This window comes from Tenrec ecaudatus, chromosome 3, assembly GCF_050624435.1.
Source record: "Tenrec ecaudatus isolate mTenEca1 chromosome 3, mTenEca1.hap1, whole genome shotgun sequence".
Classification (NCBI taxonomy): Eukaryota; Metazoa; Chordata; class Mammalia; order Afrosoricida; family Tenrecidae; genus Tenrec; species Tenrec ecaudatus.
In genome coordinates, this window is record NC_134532.1 from 188,116,017 (window position 1) to 188,136,099 (window position 20,083).

Below are 20,083 nucleotides of genomic sequence, written 5' to 3' on the forward strand. Positions count from 1 at the left end.
AGGCACAGAACAAGCAAGGCAGCCGCACACTGGTCCGATGACCAAAGAGCAAGATACAAGTAAGGCAAGACTCACCTAGCCATTTATCTCTCCGCCCTTCAATTTATCCCACTTGTGTTTATGGGCCAGGCTGGCACAATAAACTAACTATCTCATAGGACCTCTAGACCATCTACCTTTTGGCTGTTTCTCTGCCTTCTGCTCGGCCATGCCATACCCTCTCTCTCTGGTCTCAGGCCACCACGTGTGGGGGTGCAGTCTCATGAGATTGCCCGTGTTCAGTGATTGTAAAACCTGAAACTTCTTCTGTCCTTTATAAAGCCCACTTGGATCACAAACCAGGCTTTGGCGTGAATGCTTTCTCCTGTGAAGCCAAGCACTGAGGTATTTCCCACCTGAGAAATCTAACAATCTCTCTATAGGATCATCAGTCTCAGGTTTCATATACTGAAAAACAGAAAAACATGTAACAATAACTCAAGAGGGTCAGCCCCAATGACCAAATTCATCTGAGTTCAACCCCCATGAACAAAGAAAAAAATATACAGAGAATGGTGAAAACCAGATCAGCCCAATATGCATCAGAGGAGGGATAAATTGACAAGGTTTTAACTGTTCAAGTCAGGTTTATCGTTTTGATCTTCTGTAGCCATCTGTCCAGTGAACTCCATTTGGCAATCAGTGTCTTTCTATCCTTATTATGGATAAAAGGAATTCAATGAAGACTTATCCCCAATGTAGATCACACAAGTGTATCTTAGGCTCCCACTGCCATCCATGGCCTTCTGCAAACCAGAATCTCACATTTAAGCTCTGATACTATTCTTTCCTTCAGCTTTGGATTATATGATATACTGTTTTTTGGTCACTAAATTTGGTGTGCTTCTTCCATGTGGACTTACTTGCCATCCCACTTAGATAGCTACTTGTTTGGAAACAAACCTTTAAGACTGAAAACACTATTTTACCTGAAAGCTGGGAACCATCTAATTTCTTCATCACATATTGCTATAACACCGTATCTTCTGAGTTCCATTCCCGAGGGTGAATATCAAGCAGGGCCATGATGTAAGAACTAATTATTCTTAAATTGGAGCTAGGACTTGGTGTGAACCCCAAATTCATTCAAGGACCTATGTTGTTATTTTTTAATCTGTCTTTTTTTTAATCTCTCTTTCATTCCCTTTCAAAACCTCCATATTAATTTGTGATAGTCTTATCTCCCTGGAGCAAAAGATCTTCCATGAATATTGTCATTATTTAGTCCCTCATACTAATTTTTTAAAGCACTGTTGAGGGCTACTCCATATTGCAGGACCTGAATTATTCACTTGAATAGAAGCAATCCTTTCATGGATGGATGTTATTAACACAATGAGTTTATTGTCGGGGAAAATTTACAATTATAATCACTGAGAATGTCAGTCATAGCTTTGCCAGAATAATATATATCTCAATATAGAATATAGGACATTGAATTAGTAACTCAATTATTGTCTGCCTACCCACAGTTCAATGATCTTGGTTTGGCTATCTTCTGCTCTTCAAACACACTGAATCTTCCATCTGAAGTCCTCAGGTTACAAGAATATTTGAGGTAGAGGGCAGGTCACCTAGTTCCCACATCATGTCACCTTGGTGCAGACTTTGGAGCATATCGTGCAGCTTGAAGCTGCAGGATTCAAAGCTGCAGTGTTCTACAGCACTTGGCCTGGGTGATCAGGATGTGCCCAGAAATTTGAATCAATGTGGCTTATTTGGTGCATATTTCCAAGGGTACTCTCCCTTTAGGGTACTTAAAAGTTATTTCAGTCATTTTCCCCCACTTGAAGAACACACCTTCGAAGACAAATTAATTTGATTTTCTGCAATGTCATGGTATAGTCTTTCTTTGCACCAGTACCACTGTTCGGACGCAGTGATTCTTCTTTGGTAGTATTTCTCCGTTGTTCAGCTTTCACATGACTGAAATGTTGTGGTTTGTGTCGGGTGCACCTTAGCCCCTAAACGACCATCTTTGTTATTTCTTCTTCAAAGGTGTCTTTTGCACAGGCATACTCAATGCACTGTTTCCTTTATTTTCGTTCGTGCTTGTTCCACGGGCATTTGTTGTGGATCCAAGGAACGTTAAGTTCATGACAACTACAGTATTTTCTTCTTTCACCCTGCTATTTCTTCCTGGTCAATCTGTGAGCTGTTTGTCTCTTTATATTAAGGTATAGTCCATGCTGAAGGCTACAGTCTTTAATTTTCTTCTATAAGTGGCGCAAGTTCTCTTCACGTTAAACAAGCAAGGTGTTGCCCTCTGGATCTCATTGGCTCAATGATCTTTCCTCCAATGCTGAGGCCACATTCTTAATAAGGGCTTTACAGACTTAATAATTATAAAGATATACCTTAATGAACACCCTTTCCTGTTTGAAACCACGTGTTATGCCTTTATTCTATTTAGCCTACTGCTTGTTTGTTTATTTACAACATCTGCAAGAGCACAATTTAATGTCCTGAAATTTCCATTCTCTATAATGCTTTCAAGTTTTTCTGACAATCTACATAATTAAATGACTTTTCATTTTCACTAAAACACAGGTATACATGTTTATGCTAGTCTCTGTGTTTTTTTAAGACCAATATGACATCAATAATGATACTTCCTTGTCTTATGATGGCTCCTTTTGAGAAGTTAGACCAATAAAGCTTATTATATGTATATCCAAATAAGAGAGGTTGACAACAAAGAAGTTGCTCGTACCGTCGTTGTTGTTCTTGCTAGGTTCCAGGGAGTCAGTTTTGACTCATAGTCACCCTATGTTTAACAGAAAGAAACACCACCCCACCCTGTGCCATAATCGCAACTGTCCTTGTGTTTGAGCTCACTATTGCTGTCACTGAGTCAATCCATCTTGTCAAAGGCCTTCTTCTTTTTCACGGCCACTCTACTTCATCAAGCATAATATTTGTGTTAATTGGCTAGAGAATCAAATTCAATGACACTCCTATATGTGGAAGAAAGAGCTTTATATTAAGAAGTAAGTATATATCAAGTAAACCTCCCAGCACAGGCCAATTCAAGTTCATAAATTCAATACTAATCCATACGTCCCTCTTCAGAATCATGCAGCCACATGCGATGGGGCAGAGTGCAGGAAGATCAAAGCCTGGCAGGTACAAAATTGTGTGAATCCAAAGTCAGTGGAACATTGCAAGACTCCAGCTGCTCTCAGGATGTCCAGCAAACACAGAGGAAAAAGCAAAAAGAGAGAGAGGATCCCCAGGTCCTAATTGTGAGAAGACCACACCCACAAGAGGACCACATCAGGTTGTATGACGTGATTGACAGGTTGGATTATCACCATTACACTTTCATATATCAACTTGACATAAACTTACCTAACTACCACAGTATCCTTCTCCAGGGACTGCTCTCTCCTCACATGTCCGAAGCACCTGAGACAAAGTTTTGTCCCCCTTGATTCTAAGAAGCAATACTTCGAAGTTCTGGCTATATTTCTTCCAAAACAGATTTGTTTGTTCTTTTGGCAGTCTGTGACACTTTCAATAATCTTCACCAGCACTGTATTCAAATTCACTGGTCTTCTTCGTTCTTCCTTATTCAATGTCCTACATTCACATGAATATGAAGGAATTGAAATTACCCTAGTTTGAATAAGGCATGCCATAGCCTTCAAAGCAATTAATCGCCTTGCTTTCCAACACTTTAAAAAGGTCTTTGACCTAATATAATATATCTTTTGCTCTTCTGCCTGCTGCTTCCATGAGCATTAATTGTGGATCCAAGCAAGATGAAATCTTTGGCAAGTTCCATCTTTTCTCTACCTATGACGATGTTACCTATTGGTGCAGTTGTGAGGATTTTTGGTCTTCTTGACATTGAATTTTAAACCTTCCCAGAGACTGCAGTCCTTGTTCATTATTAGTAAGTGGTTCAAGTCTTCCTCACTTTCACCAAGCAAGCCTGTGTCATTTGTAGCAACAGGCAAGTCCCAAGACCATGAGTAATATATCAGGCTGGAAGAGTTTCCTAATGTGTGTAGCTGTAGAGGCTGCTGACTTTAAGCTCAGAAAGCAGTCATTGTGATTGGAAAGGCAAATGATCCAAAGTTACGGGTTAATGGCAGGGTGCTGACAACTCCTAGGACTTGGAGGCAATACAAGAGGCCTCTGGTGTAAGTCCAATAGGCCAGATGTAGGGTCCATACTCAACAAAGCAAGCAACTTAAGCAAGATCTCACACTCTTATTGGTAGTAACTCACATGCTCAGGGTGATCATGAGGAATTATTCAATCTTAATTGCCAAATCACTGAGAATCTTCTCCAGCTAAGTATGCACAAAACTTCAAATACCATCATCTCTTTCCCAATGCTCTTCTGAATCTAGCTTAGATTTTTGGTAGCTATTTGTTTTTATGTTTTTTCTTACCATTTTTATATTTTCGTCATAATAGTTTCCTTGTGTTTTACATTAGGGATACTGTTTGTCAATGTCTGCATTCCATTGGATCACATTCCTTCAGAATGGCCATCATGATCTCTTTCAGTAGGCTGGCCAGGCAACAGTATTCTGAATTTATCATGGACATATGAGTGCTTCAGATTTACATTTATTTGTGGTTGCATGCATCTCCTCATTGTCTTGGTATATATACCCCATAGATAATGGTAGAGTGCTCTATATTACGTATGAGGTTAAATAGTGTTGGTTGTTAGGTGCATGTGAGTAAATGCCAATTTATACTGATTCTATACAATAGAGCAAAACATTGCCTAGTCCTGTGACATCCAACAATTCTTGTTATATTTGAGTCCATTGTTCAACTACTGTGTCAAACTATCTTGTTGATGTTCTTTCACTTTTTCTGTTACCCTCTACTTTATCAAGTATACTATCCCTTTTCAAAGACTGGTCCCTATTTTATACATGATATGTCACAATACTACATATTATTATATGTATACATTATAAAAATTATGTATTTTAAATGTAATATGTTATTATTGTTATCAGCTGTCTTTTTCATAAGTAATTGAAGGCTCAGGTGGTTTAACTCATAATTTACCTTTTGAATACTGTCTTTTATGAGCACACCGTCCCTCCTTCATTAATCTTCTAATGTATTACACATGTAGAGCCCTCCTTTCAGGAGCTATGATTTATTGTCTCATAATTTTATGCTACTGCCTATGTTATCCAAGTATTCTTTTACACTTGATTAGGACCTGGATGAAGAGAGCAGACTTAATCTTCAACTAATAGCTCCAGTAATAATACATACTCAATGTTTTCTAAAAGTTGCCACTGAAACTCCATAGCTGAATAAAAATATCAGGCACCAATTATTTGTTTTAACTCTATAAATAGACCTAATTTATATTTCTATTTATGTATAACTCAAAATTCCATTTTAGTAGTGTATTTATTAAGAGTAAAAAGTACTCATTTGTAGGTATGAAACAATTTATTCTCCAAATTTCATAATATGTTCTTATTAATAAACTACATAATTAATTATGTACATTTACTAATAAGGAGATTGTACATTTAGATCAAGACAATATCATAAGATCATCTATTCATAAAGTGATATTTTATAATGAGATTGAGTTCACATTTCTAAATCTATTTTTGTTATGCAAAGAAAAACATTTATACATGGAAAGAACTAATCTCTTTTAAAGAAAATAATTATTATATATATTGTTAAATATTTTTGAAATTCAAATGTAGCAAAGTCACAATTTTGATGTGCTTTCAATATCATGTCAAGTATTTTTATTGTGTCATGGGCAGTCCATTAGTCAAGACCAAAGTCTGAATTATACACCAGTGACCTTTTTCACGGTCCGGGACTCAGCAACTGCAGGCTTATTAATGGAAACACAAGTTGTTTTTTTTTAATTTTAAATTTTTTTATTTTAACAATTTATTGGGGCTGATACAATTCTTTTCACAGTTCATACATATACATACATCAATTGTATAAAGCACATCTGTACAGTCTTTGCCCTAATCATTTTTTTCTCTTTTCTTCTTTTACATTTTATTAGGGACTCAAACAACTCTTACCACAATCCATACATATACATACATCAATTGTATAAAGCACATCCATACATTCCCTGCCCCAATCATTCTCAAGGCATTTGCTCTCCACTTAAGCCCCTTGCATCAGGTCCTCTTTTTTTCCCCCCCTCCCTCCCTATTCCCCCCTCCCTCATATGCCCTTGGTAATTTATACCTCGTTATTTTGTCATATCTTGCCCTATCCGGAGTCTCCCTTCCCCCCTTCTCTGCTGTCCCTCTCCCAGGGAAGAGGTCACATGTGGATCCTTGTAATCAGTTCCCCCTTTCCAACCCACTCACCCTCCACTCTCCCAGCATCGTCCCTCACACCTTTGGTCCTGAAGGTATCATCCACCCTGGATTCCCTGTACCTCCAACCCTCATATGCACCAGTGTACAGCCTCTGTCCTATCCAGCCCTGCAAGGTAGAATTCGGATCATGGTCGTTGGGGGGAGGAAGCATCCAGGATCTTGGGGAAAGCTGTGTTCTTCATCGATACTACCTCACATCCTAATTAACCCATCTCCTCTCCTAAACCCCTCTATGAGGGGATCTCCATTGGCCGACACTTGGGCCTTGGGTCTCCACTCTGCACTTCCCCCTTCATTTAATATGATATATATATACATATATACACATACATATATACATATACACATATATACACATACATACACACACTTATATCTTTTCTTTTTTGCATGATGCCTTATACTTGGTCCCTTGGGCACCTCGTGAACGCACTGGCCGGTGTGCTTCTTCCATGTGGGATTATTTGCTTCTGAGCTAGATGGCCGCTTGTTCACCTTCAAGCCTCTAAGACCCCAGACACTATCTCTTTTGATAGCCGGGCACCATCAGCTTTCTTCACCACAATTGCTTATGCACCCATTTGTCTTCAGTGATCCTATCATGGAGGTGTGCAGTCAATGATATGATTTTTTGTTCTTTGATGCCTGGTAACTGATCCCTTTGGGACCACTCGATCACACAGGCTGGTGTGTTCTTCCATGTGGACTTTGTTGCTTCTGAGCTAGATGGCCGCTTGTTTATCTTCAAGCCTTTAAGACCCCAGTCACTATCTCTTTTGATAGCCGGGCACCATCAGCTTTCTTCACCACATTTACTTGTTCACCCACTTTGGCTCCAGCCGTTGTGTCGGGAGAGTGAGCATCATAGAGTTCCAATTTAATAAAAGAAGGTATTCATGCATTGAGGGAGTGTTTGAGTAGAGGCCCAAGGTCCTTCCGCCACCTTAATACTTGACCTATAAATATAGACACATAGATCTATTTCCCCATCCTCCTATATATATTTGCATGTACATGTCTTTGTCTAGACCTCACAGCCTGGCCCACCAGGCCGTGATGATGATGTTCCTGAGTAGAGCAGCCAGTCCACAGAGAGAACAACATGGCTGGCCCTACTATGAGACATGATGCCCCTCAGTGACTAAGGGCGATACAGGGGACAGCACCGGAGACACAGTGTGGGAATTGCACCTGACCTGATCCCACCACACCGAGGCAATGCACTGGGGGAGTGCAGCGGAACAGCAAGGGAATGGAGTGGCAAGGTCCCCAGGGAATGCTGAAAGTGGACTTTGGGGCCAGGGCGTGGTGCCCCAACAGACTGGACTGGAAAACGCTCCTAAGGGCCAGCAAATGATCCCTGAACTAACTACAAGCTTTTCTCTTGTGAACTGTTTTGTTCTGTTCTTTTTCAGTGGTTTGTTTTGGTTGTTTTGTTGTCTGGTTGTATACTGTTGCTTTGTTTTCCTCTGTCTAGTTTTCGTGCATGTTAGTGACTCCACAGGTCTGTCTGAATAGGACAGGCTGGATGAACTATCTGGATGAAAAACAACGGGACCGACAGTTCCGGGGGGACTTGGGGTGGGGGGGTAGGGGGGGTAAGGAAGTGGTGTTAACAAACCCAGGGACAAGGGAAAAACATGGGACCCCAAATGGTAGAGAAGGGGGAGTGGCAGGCCGGGTGGGAAATGATCAAGGGTAAGGTTGCTTAGAGAAGAGGTATACTCTAGCCCAGGTGGCGATGAAGCATGGTAGTAGGGCAGGAGGAAGGTCAAGGGAGATGGAGGAAAGAGCTAGGAGTCAAAGGGCATTCATGGAGGTCTAGGAAAGACAAGTTTTTACAACAGGCAGACCTGAGTCTTACTGTATAGTCACTGGATAAAGCAATAATGTATTTTGGGATCATGATCATCATCAGTAAGATCATGGAACTGCCCACCTTAGAATGCTGTGTGCAGAATGGGTCTAAAGAAGCTGGCATGCAGCAGGCAGTTAATAGTTATGAATCTTTATCTTTTTGCTTTTTTACCTTAGCCATAAGCAATAATAGGGAAATGTTTTATAGCTACTTTCATAAAGCAGATAACATTATAAGAACAAATTATCTGACATTATTTTTAGATTGTTAGAAAGATATTTGAAGTATCAAGTCCAATATGAAATGCTTTATTATTTCAAAATTTCAAATTTTATAAAAATAATTTTAAATTAAGTTTTAAAGAAGAAATTTATGATAACATTATTTCTCAGACATCTAAGAGAAAATATCATCTTAAATGAATTTTTGCTCACCTATGAACCTCCAGGATTTCTCATGGTTCTTCATGGACCTTCTGCTGGCTTTGTTATGTATAGTTCAACACAGAACTAGATACATTCAATCTTAGGGTTCTCCTGCCTTTGGCTACTTTTTAAAAGAGGAAGTTGAGCTTCAAAATAACCAGATATAACACAATGAGAGAAAAAAAAAATGTGCATCATTTCAATTTTGCAAGCCACATTTTTCTTATTTTAAAATAGTGGGTTTATAATTTTGAAGATATATTTTATGAGAAAAGCATCTATAAGGAGTCAACACTGACTAAAAAGCTCTCAAGGATTATTAAAACCACTGGCTCACAAACATACAGCATATGCTTCAGGGTATCTCTTAGGAGAAGGTTTCCAACTATATATGTATATACACATACAATCATATCTCTGGGAAAATGGCACTAATCTGCATAAAACTGGCTTTACTTAAGTACTTTATTATAACAAAATTAATTTTCTCACTGAACAGAGCAAGTGAATACAAAACATTTTTACATATCATAGCAATATTTTTTTCATCTTTATTGAGGCTCAAACGGCTTGAACACTAATAAAACAATTTAATCATTTGGAAGTGTTATTGCACAAGTAATTCTAGCAGGCTATGACAATGTGCAAAACACATTGACAATTCACTTAAGGTTATAGACATTTATGCTTTCATTATTTGACAGTTTTCTCCATGAAATGACTCCAAGATTCACACTTTTATAATCTACCAGTTTGCATTTTAATTGTAGCATTTATAAAACAGTTGTATGTGCTGTTTTCCAGATTCAAATATTTAGCGTGGTATCTGCGAGTGCCATCAAGTCAATTCCAGCACATACAGATGCAGAAAGAGCGAGTAGACTTCTCCGTGGGGGCCCAAAACCATAATCTTCCCAGAAGCAGACTACCACAGCTTGCTCTCTGGAAGCAGTTAATAGATGCCAAATGTTGGATTTTAAATTGGCAATTGAGGGCTTCACAATTGTATCATAAGGGTTGTTGGGTGATTAATTAGTCTTATTTTACTTATGAAAATTACATGTATATTCACTCACATATACAAAATAAATTAATATTCACTGAATTTTAATCTGGCAATGATACTGCTTCTATATATTTTATGGCCACCTTAGAATTAAACTTACCAGGGAGAATCAAAATCTATATGGAAAATTCCATTATCCTTTTTATGTCTTTATTATATTTATTTTTTAAATCATTTTATTGGAGGCTCATACAATTCTTATCACAATCCATACATCCATTCATTTTGTCAAGCACATTTGTACGTTTGTTGCCATCATCATTCTCAAAACATTTGCTTTCTACTTGAGCCCTTAATATCAACTCTTCATTTTCCCCCTTCCCTCCGCACTCCCCCCTCCCTCATGAACCCTTCATAATTCAAAAATTATTATTATTTTGCCATATCTTACACTGTCCGATGTCTCCCTTCACCCACTTTTCTGTTGTCCACCCCCCAGAGAGGACGTTACATTTAGACCCTTGTATGCATATCCTCTCTACCCCACATTCCTCCACCTTCCAGGCATCACTACTGGTCCTGAAGGAGTCATATGTCCTGGATACCTGTGTTTCCAGTTGCTATCTGTGCCAATGTACATCCTCCAGTCTAGCCAGATGTATAAGGTAGAATTTGGGTCATGCTAGTGGGAGGAGGAAGCATTTAAGAATTAGAGGAATGTTATATGTTTCTTCGCTGCTACCCTACACCTGAACTGGCTCATCTCCTCCCCACAACTCTTCAGTAAGGGGGTGTCCAGTTGCCTACAGATGGGCTTTGGGTGTCCACTCTGAACTTACCCTCATTTACAATGATATGATATTTTGTTCTTTGATGCCTGGTCCCTGATCCCTTTGCCACCTCCTAGCCACACAGGCTGATGTGCTTCTTACATGGGGGCATTAAAAAAAAGTCCAGTATCTTTTAATCCAATTTTTTAATGAATTTTTGAAAATATCATATTTTACTACTTATGTGAATCAGTGCATTCAATGATGATATTATCCTTTGTGAAGAAATGTGGAGATATTATGTTTACAGACACAAGAAATATTAGTATATGCAATTTAATAAAAATAAGTTTAAATATGCTTCATAATTGTTTTGGAGATACATTAAATTAAGCCTTAAAATGTTGGAAGGGTGTTTTATATAAACCAATAGAACTTTTAAGTTAACCTGAGCAGTATCTCTGATTTTAGTCCTATACTAAGAGTTGAGGCTAATATGCTGCATATATGAAAAGCTCACACCCAACTGAGAATATATTTTTCAAATTTATGCTTATTTTAAATATGTAAATAAAATATTTTATGTATCATAATAACTTGCATGCATTTATTTGTAAATATTATTTGTTTATTATTTATATAACAGTTTATAATAAATTTGAACTTATAACATCAAGAACCAGAAAATACACAAAGGAAAACAAAATTATCATTTTTTAAAATTAATTAATTAATTAATTAATTTTTTTACATTTTATTAGGGGCTCATACAACTCTTATCACAATCCATACATATACATATACATACATCAATTGTATAAAGCACATCCGTACATTCTTTGCCCTAATCATTTTCTTCCTTTTTTTTTTTAATCTTTTTATTGGGGCTCATAAGGCTCTTATCACAATCTGTGCATACATCAAATGAGCAAAGCACCCTTATACATTCGTTGCACTCGTCACTCTCATAATTCACCTTCCACTTGGGTTCCTGGAATCAGCTCGGTTTCCCTGTATGTTACTTGGCATTACAGGGTTGAAGGAGATGTAATCAGACCCATTTGGAAAGATTCACACCCTTACTTGCACACACCCAACTATGCACACAACCGCAGTTTGATTGGGAAAAAAAAAAGTAGTTCTATTGCAATATTGGATAGTTGTCCATGCACTATAGAGTGACAGAATTAAATTTTAATTAAATGTATTTGATATTCACTTTAATTAAACAAACAAGGGGAAGTAAGTTGAAGTTATTAACATTTAAGACCTAAGCAGTGTAACTTAATCAATTTCATGTTATGAAAGATTCCTTTATGATTAAATGGTAGGGAAATGAACAGAAAGCCACAGATTTTTCATGGCTGTCTGGCAAGAATGGTTATGGGTCATCTTTCACTCTTTCACGACTACTTAGGAAATTATATGTTAGCTCCCATTTATTCTTTTCAACTTCTTGAGTAGATGTATAATGACAGAAATAAATGAAGAAATGCATTATTAATTCCTGTGAATATGAAGAACAGTATAAGTGATTTGTATACTGTTTAAATACTTCTATAAAATGAATATCCAAGACCAGAATAATTTTCCTTTAAGTTGCATCTTTTAGTTTTAAAATTCTTTATATAGAGTTATCAGATGGATTGATTGAATAATGTCAGAAAATATTTGCTTGAATAATGCAATGTACAAATTCTTCAATCTGAAATTGTATTCATATAATTCTGAGCAACACATACAAGACTTTCTAAGAGAAAATATTGTATTATGAGTATACTATAATTCAAACTAAAATACTTCATTAATATATATATATATATATTAAAAATCTTTATATTAAATACAGTATTAAACCAGACAAAATGGGCATTCAATTAATTAATTATTGTGTCATTATTTGCTTTAAAATAGAGCAAACAATTGTTTGATTTAGTGATTTTAATGTAAGGACAGAAATTTGAGAAATTAAGCAATTAATCATTTTCAAAATCATAAGCTTTCACCATTAGCAACATTTCTCTGTTTTAGAATATGACTTTTAAATTAATATCAAAATAATTGGCTCTGTTGCTTACCATATTTTTCATGTTTATTCACTGTAATTGTCTTCTTTAAATACTTAAAATAATCTCCCAGAAAGAACATGTTGTAATGTTAACTTTTACAGTAATGAAGGAAGATGAGAATTGTACTTAAAATCTATTTCTGCTTGAATTTCAACAAGATAAAAATATATTATAAATTCCAATTTACTTAATGTACTGGTGAAAGTTATTATAATATGCATTTTTAAAAGGAACCATACTTTGTGCAATTTAACTTTGCTAAGCATACAAATGACAGGTGCTTAGAGTGCACTGAGTGGACAGTTTTCAATGATGACGTGCGAGCAGGGTTGGCACAGGCACTTCCCCCACCCAGGTTCCCAGACCGGAGCACTGTGGAGCAGGGGGAGGAAGCCACCTCAAAGTCAGCAATAGAAAATATGAGATTTCTTCCTGTTCTGTGGAATGAGGGGCAATTTATTTAGCTTTGGACTAGTGCTGATAGAGAGTAACAGAACCACAGTAATAACACCAGGGATTGGGTGGGGGTGGTGTTACTGTAATATAACTATAGGATTGTGATAATATTATATCAAGTATATATAGTTTGTATATTCTATAATATATAAAGATATCCTTTTAACTCTCAAAACAATATCACTTGAAATACATCTGAACAAACAGTAGTAGCCAAATTGTTGTTCTGTGCAATTCAGTCAGTTCCAATTCATTGTGACCCTTTGTACACCAGAAGGAAACTGCCCTTTCCTGAATAATCTTTCCAATTGTTCTTTGGTTTGAGCTCATTGTTACAACCAACGTGCAATCCAACTAGCTGAAGGCCATTCTCTTTTTTGCCGTCTCTCTAATTTCCGACGCATGATGTCATTCTCCAGGGGCCGGTCGCTCTGATATGTCCAAAGCTTGTGATATGAAATCTTGCCAGGCTTTCCTCTAAGCAGTATCTTGACTGTACTTTATTCAAGGCAAACTTGTTCGGCAGCCAATAATAGTTTAATTATTCTTCACCAGCCCCATAATTCAAACACACCTATTCGTCTCCTTTCTTCGTTATGTAGTGTCCAACATTCATGCATGGAAGGCAATTCAAAACTTGTGGCTTGGGTCAGGCACATCTTAATCCTCAAAGTAACATCTTTGCTTTTCAACTCTCTAACAAGGTCTGCGCAGCAAATTAACCCAAAGAAATGCATCATTGAATCTCTTTAATGCTGCTCCCATGAGCATTGATTGTGGTTCCAAACAAGAAAAAAAATTGTGCCATTTTTCATAATGCTATCTACGGGAGTAGTGGTGAGGATTTGGGTCTTCTTCACATTGAGCTGTCATCCATACTAAAGGCTGTAATCCTTGGCGATTGGAGATTGAGAGATATTGTAATAGAATTCGATCATCATCTATTGAGAATTTTCAAATAAGAAAAGCCTCTTATTTGATATTGTGTCCTAGAACTGGAACTATTGCCATTGTCACGCTCCATCTTTGGCTAAGGAAAGTCTAGGAGGCACGTTGTCGTGCTATAAATTTAGTGATGGTTCCAGAGGGATGGTGGAGTAGTTATATAATCTGGTGTCAATTTGAGGAGTAAAAATGTAGGGGTGCAGTCTAGACTGTCAATCAGGATATAGCCAATGAGGCCTCTGTGTGGGCATGACCTTGGCCTGAGTTTCTGGGAACTCCAATATTTCCCCTTTGGAGGTGGGAGACACACACACTCTCTGTTCACTCCATGGGAGACATTGCAGCTGACAAGGCACATGGAAGTACTCTAGAGCTGAGCTGGAGAAGCCACATGGAGACCCCTGCCAGATGCTGACAATGCCACTGGATCCACAAGACTTCCCACTCACTGGCCTTCCTGCATTCAGTGTCATTTCATGTGTTATGTGAGTCTGAAGAGGACTTTATAAATTGGTATTGGACATATGGGCTAATATCAGATTTATGAACTTAATCTGGACGGGACTGGGATGTTTTCTCAATATTCAATTGCTCTTGTATATAAACCTCTTTCTTATACACATATGAGTCTCCCTGGATTTGTTTTCTCTAGATTACCCAGAATAACACATCTGGCAATTCACTATCATTATTTACCAGCAAAATTAATTTTCATAAGTGATACCATTCAAAGCTCTAAGTGAAATTTCGCTTCCAGAATAAAGCCCATAACTATGAATTTGGTCCATGAGTTCTATGCGGGAATTGCAATGAACCATTGAGCCTAGCAGAAAAGAGATTACCAGGAGAGGAATAGTAACCATGAGAATTGATAGAGAAGTTTGGAGGGCTGAGGCATGTCTGACCTCTGTATCACAGGAATCAGTCTTGGGCTGAATTTCCTCCCTTGTGAAGCCAGAGAAGGCCAGATACCTACACTCCACTATTATCATGCCAGACATCATTTTAATGCACAGACTTTATCCTGAAGGATCTTATCCCATTACTTAAGACTTATTATTCTCTAGATGACACTACAAATATACCTTTAGATGTCCAGTCCAGTGCTCTATGAACCCAGTAGTTTCTGTGTGATGTGGCACGGGATGACCATGCTATGAGGTGGGTATAGGATTTAATGCTTTATTGTGTCAGCTTTTATGCTTTTAGATCAGGTAAGTTCATAGAGTGTGGCATTGATGAGACTTTTTATTTATCTTTACTCGATAGTTACCTCTCCTTATAAGGATAAATTGTCCCCTCCAGGATAGAAATGCCAAAAAATGGCAAGTGTACCGAGTGATCAGTTAGGCTCCAAAGAAATAGTGTTACATTGAAATATGTGCATTGCTTTCAATTGATGTATAGTTGAATATTTATGAGACAAATAATGAATTAAGAAATGAATGAAAAGAATACTTTTGTAATAACAGTCCATCTATTTACATTTTTATGTATCTATAACATTTCTGACTCGACATATTTTCTTTTTTAAAATAAGTATTACAAGTTAAGTTAAATATTGCAAATACATGAATGTAAGTATAAAACATTTAGCATGAATTTAAGTATTTATCATAAAAATGTTAGGACCAAAAGCCACTTTATGATGAAATAATAGTTTATAATATAATCAAAGAATAATTATCTACTAGAATTTAATGTAAGCTTTATTAAAGTAATTTATGACTGTCTTCCTCGGCATGTTACTCAAATAGAAATATACATCTATGAGAAAAGGAATTTACTTGGTGAAACAATTTTAAACAAATAATGATTAGAGTGACCAACTTGGTGAATGAAAATAGTAAACAGTAATGACTTTTGGTCAAGCAGAACCATAAGTTAACCACTTTGGTAGACTATTGTGCAATATTTAATGAGTCAAATTCCACCTAAAGAAAGAAAACCATTTAGCACTAGTCATAAGAATTATGAAACCTATGCATTGACATGATCCTAATCAAGTTAGGCAGAGAAGCGTCATTTGTTAAACTTTGCTCATAAGCTGTCGAGAGGTCTGGACATGATACTGACTTTTACTAGTTGCTTCTTCATTTCAGTTTTTAGCTGCCATCATGTTAAAAAGATACATTACAACCCAGTAAACAACATAACGAAATTCAGATAAGAATATTGCAATGCATCAGGGTTTCATAAATTGAATTTCAGAAGAGTATCACCAGGCCTAAATTGTTCTAGTTGGAAGCTCCACTACGTTGTATTCTGTGTCATGGGAACAAGGAGGCCTCCACAAGCAAGAGAGGCGGTGGCCGCACATAAGTCACCTTGCCCAGGAACCAACATGTGTGCCTGTAGCCCAGAAGCTGATTGCTCTACCACTGCATTTCTTACGGTCTGCTGGATTTCTACCACTTTCCTTCATTTTTCTGGAGGAAAATGTATAGTATATTGTTCTAATATACTATTTTTGTGTTAGGCAAAAATTTACATAGCAAATTAGTTCCTCATTCAATAATTTACATACAAATTGTCTTCCAGGTGCCAGCAGTTTCCTCTCTCCTCTCCCCTCTCCCCTCACCCCATTTCTACCCTGGGGCTGCAGTTTTCCTTTGGATGTATGTCCTGTCTTTCCTGGTCTTCTCAACTTTACTCTTGGACAAATATTCCCTTTCAGTCTCATATATTTGAGTTCTCCAGGGAGCACACTCAGCACCATTATTATGTCTTATTTTATAGGCCTCTCTCTAATTTGCCTGATAGGAGGCCTCAATGTGACTTCAGTGTCAAGGTAGAAAGGTACCTTAGAGTAATAGCATTGAGGATTTCTCTAGATTATATAAGATATATATATATATATATATATGTATATATATATATATATATATATATATATATATACATATATATATATATATATATATATATATATTCACTGTTTCCTACATTTTACACCCATTCTACCAAAGACCTTCTGCTGTGTTCTGGGTCAGAACAGTCAGTAGCGGTAGCCAGACTCCACTTAGTTCTTCTGGTCTTAGGTCAGAGAAGGCTGATGCATGTGGACCATTAGTCGTTTGGATTAATCTTGTCCTTTTGTGCTTGTTCACGTTCCTTCGTGCTGAGCAGGAAGAGAGGAATAGCTATGTTTCAGATGGTCCAGCGAAGCTTTTAACATCCCATATACTATGCATCAAGCGAAGCTGAAGAAGGTTACATTTATGAATTATGTTATACCAACTGCTCTGGATTCCCTCCAACTTTTTTACTCAGGCCTGAAGCAGAGTAGTTCATTCCATTGAAGGTTGGTTATATTTAAGATTTCATAACAGCTACTTATGTGGGCAAGTGTGCAGTCAAACACATTGCCTTGAGTAAAAGCTGACTCACAGTTAACATGATAGACTCTGTAGAACTGCAACCGTGGCTTTCTGAGATTGTGAGTCTTTCCAGAAGCAGAAAGCCTCATCTTTCGCCCGTGGGAGGTTCCAGTTGTGGTTCCCAGGGCAACACATAACTCTGCACGGACACCAGCACCCCTGCTGTTCTTGCCAGGTGCTGTGAAGTGGGGTTCTACTCATCGCACCCCCATCTACAACAGAAGTAAATATTACTAAATCCTCTGCTAGCTTTACACTTGCAGTCACCGTGTCCATCTCGCTCACCGAGGGTCCTTCTCTTACTTATTAGCTTTTCACTTTGTATTTTCAAAGCATGGGATTCTTCTCCAGAAACGAATGACTCCTTAGAATGTCTAAAGTAAGCGAGGCGAAGTCTTGCCATACTCAATTCCAAGGATCAGTCTGGCTTTAATATTTTCCAGCTAGACCTGTTAGTTCTTCCGACAATCACTGATACTTTTTATGTGAACACATATCCAGCACATACAGATCATACATACCAGGGCAAGTTAATAACGTTTTGCTCACAGTGCTCTACATTCTTCATTGTTATTTCAAACAAAAAGTGTTTAAGCATGTCTCTGCAACCAGTGTATATCTGCAGGCAAGTTATCTCAATAATATACTCGTCCTTGTCTCATTAGGCTCCCCTCCCCCTGCACCACCACCACCAACACACACAAAAAATAATCAATGGTGGTGGGGATTCAAACTTAGAGTGGCTTCCAGGGGCATCTACTCGGTCAGTTAAAATCTAAAGTGAACGGTTAGCGCAAAAAGTTATGGGAACTGTTGTTGTGGAATTCTAAAGAGGTAATCTTGATAAATTTCTTGAGGGCACAGTAAAATGCTGCTGCTTTTTGTTAGTGCCATGGAATTGGTTCCGACTCATAGTGACCCATGTACAGCAGCACATTCCAGCACGATCTTCGGCACCCTTGTGCTGTGTCAATCCGTTCCTGTAGGCACTGTGCCGTGCCTTCTGGACGAGGGCGTGCTTCTTTCCACTGCCTCGCCGCTTTACCATTACTGTTGTAAGGTCAGCTCAGCAGGTTATGGCAATTATCATTTTAGCATTCTAAAGAATCTATCTTAATAGCTTTCCTTGATAGACACAGAACCATAATAAGGGTTTATTGGGAAGACATTGTAAGAAAATAAAAAATTTAATTGGTGGGAAAATCACTTTGAAAGTTGTCCAAGGAAATTTTATTTTGTGCCTGGCCTACATCCATTTGCTGAGTGGATTTACGTCTGGAGTTTTATTTTGTGTTATTGGTCACAGCATTGGTTACTGACAGTGAGGAGGACGTGAAGCCTTTCTGATGAAGGTCAAGGACTGCAACCTTCAGTACGGATTGCAACACAATGTAAACAAGATCAAATCTCCTCAGAGCAAGACCAGTAGGTAGCAAGCATCATGATAAATGGAGGAAAGGTTGAAGTTGTCAACGATTTTGTCTTGCCTGGATCCAAAATTGGTGTAATTGGAAGCAGCAGTAAAGAGACCAAGAAAGGAGTCGCACTAGGTAAATCTGCCGCACATGCCTCTTTAGAGTTGCGAAAACAAGGATGCTTCTTTGAGGACTAAGATGCACCTGACTCAAGCTGTGTTATTTTCAATTTCATCCTATGTATATGAAAATTGGAATTTAATCAAAAAGATTATATATATTGTCTATATGGTGATCTTGCTCTATGAGGACATTTTAAATGTTAATTACATCTATGTGTTAATTTAGATAGGAAACATGATAAATTCCTTGTTCATACTTGTTATTCTTCAACTATGTGTTTATTTTGCTTTTCTTTTGGGTTAAGTTATTGGTAATAATTATGAGGCAAAGTTTTTGAAGTTGCAGGGACTCCATTGTAACTGTTATCAATTTCCTTCATCATCTATAAACATTTCTCCCGAGTTAGCTAGTACAATGTTAAATTTGTCAGAAAAGGGCACCGAGGGGACACTGTAGGAATTAAAATCTCCCTTCCTTATTTCTGTGTATTATTCCTTCTTGGTCCTGTGGTGTTTGACTGGTAGGGAAGTGCTAGAATCCCTGTTGTGCTGCCTCTCTACGGTTGTTGTTGCTTTTGTTTTTTTTGTTTTTTTTTTAAACATTTTATTAGGGGCTCATACAACACTTATCACAATCCATACATAGACATACATCAATTGTATAAAGCACATCTGTACATATTTTGCCCTAATCATTTTCTTTTTTTTTTTCTTCTTTTACATTTTATTAGGGACTCCAACAACTCTTACCACAATCCATACATATACATACATCAATTGTACAAAGCACACCCATACACTCCCTGTCCCAATCACTCTCAAGGCATTTGCTCTTCACCTAAGCCCCTTGCATCAGGTCCTCCTTTTTTCCCCCCACTCCCTCCCTTTTCCCCCCTCCCTCATATGCCCTTGGTAATTTATACCTCGTTATTTTGTCATATCTTGCCCTATTCGGGGTCTCCATTCCCCCCTTCTCTGCTGTCCCTCTCCCAGGGAGGAGGTCACATGTGGCTCCTTGTAATCAGTTCCCCCTTTCCAACCCACTCACCCTCCACTCTCCCAGCATTGTCCCTCACTCCCTTGGTCCTGGAGGTATCATCCACCCTGGATTCCCTGTATCTCCAACCCTCCTATGTACCAGTGTACAGCCTCTGTCCTATCCAGCTCTGCAAGGTAGAATTCGGATCATGGTAGTTGGGGGGAGGAAGCATCCAGGATCTGGGGGAAAGCTGTGTTCTTCAT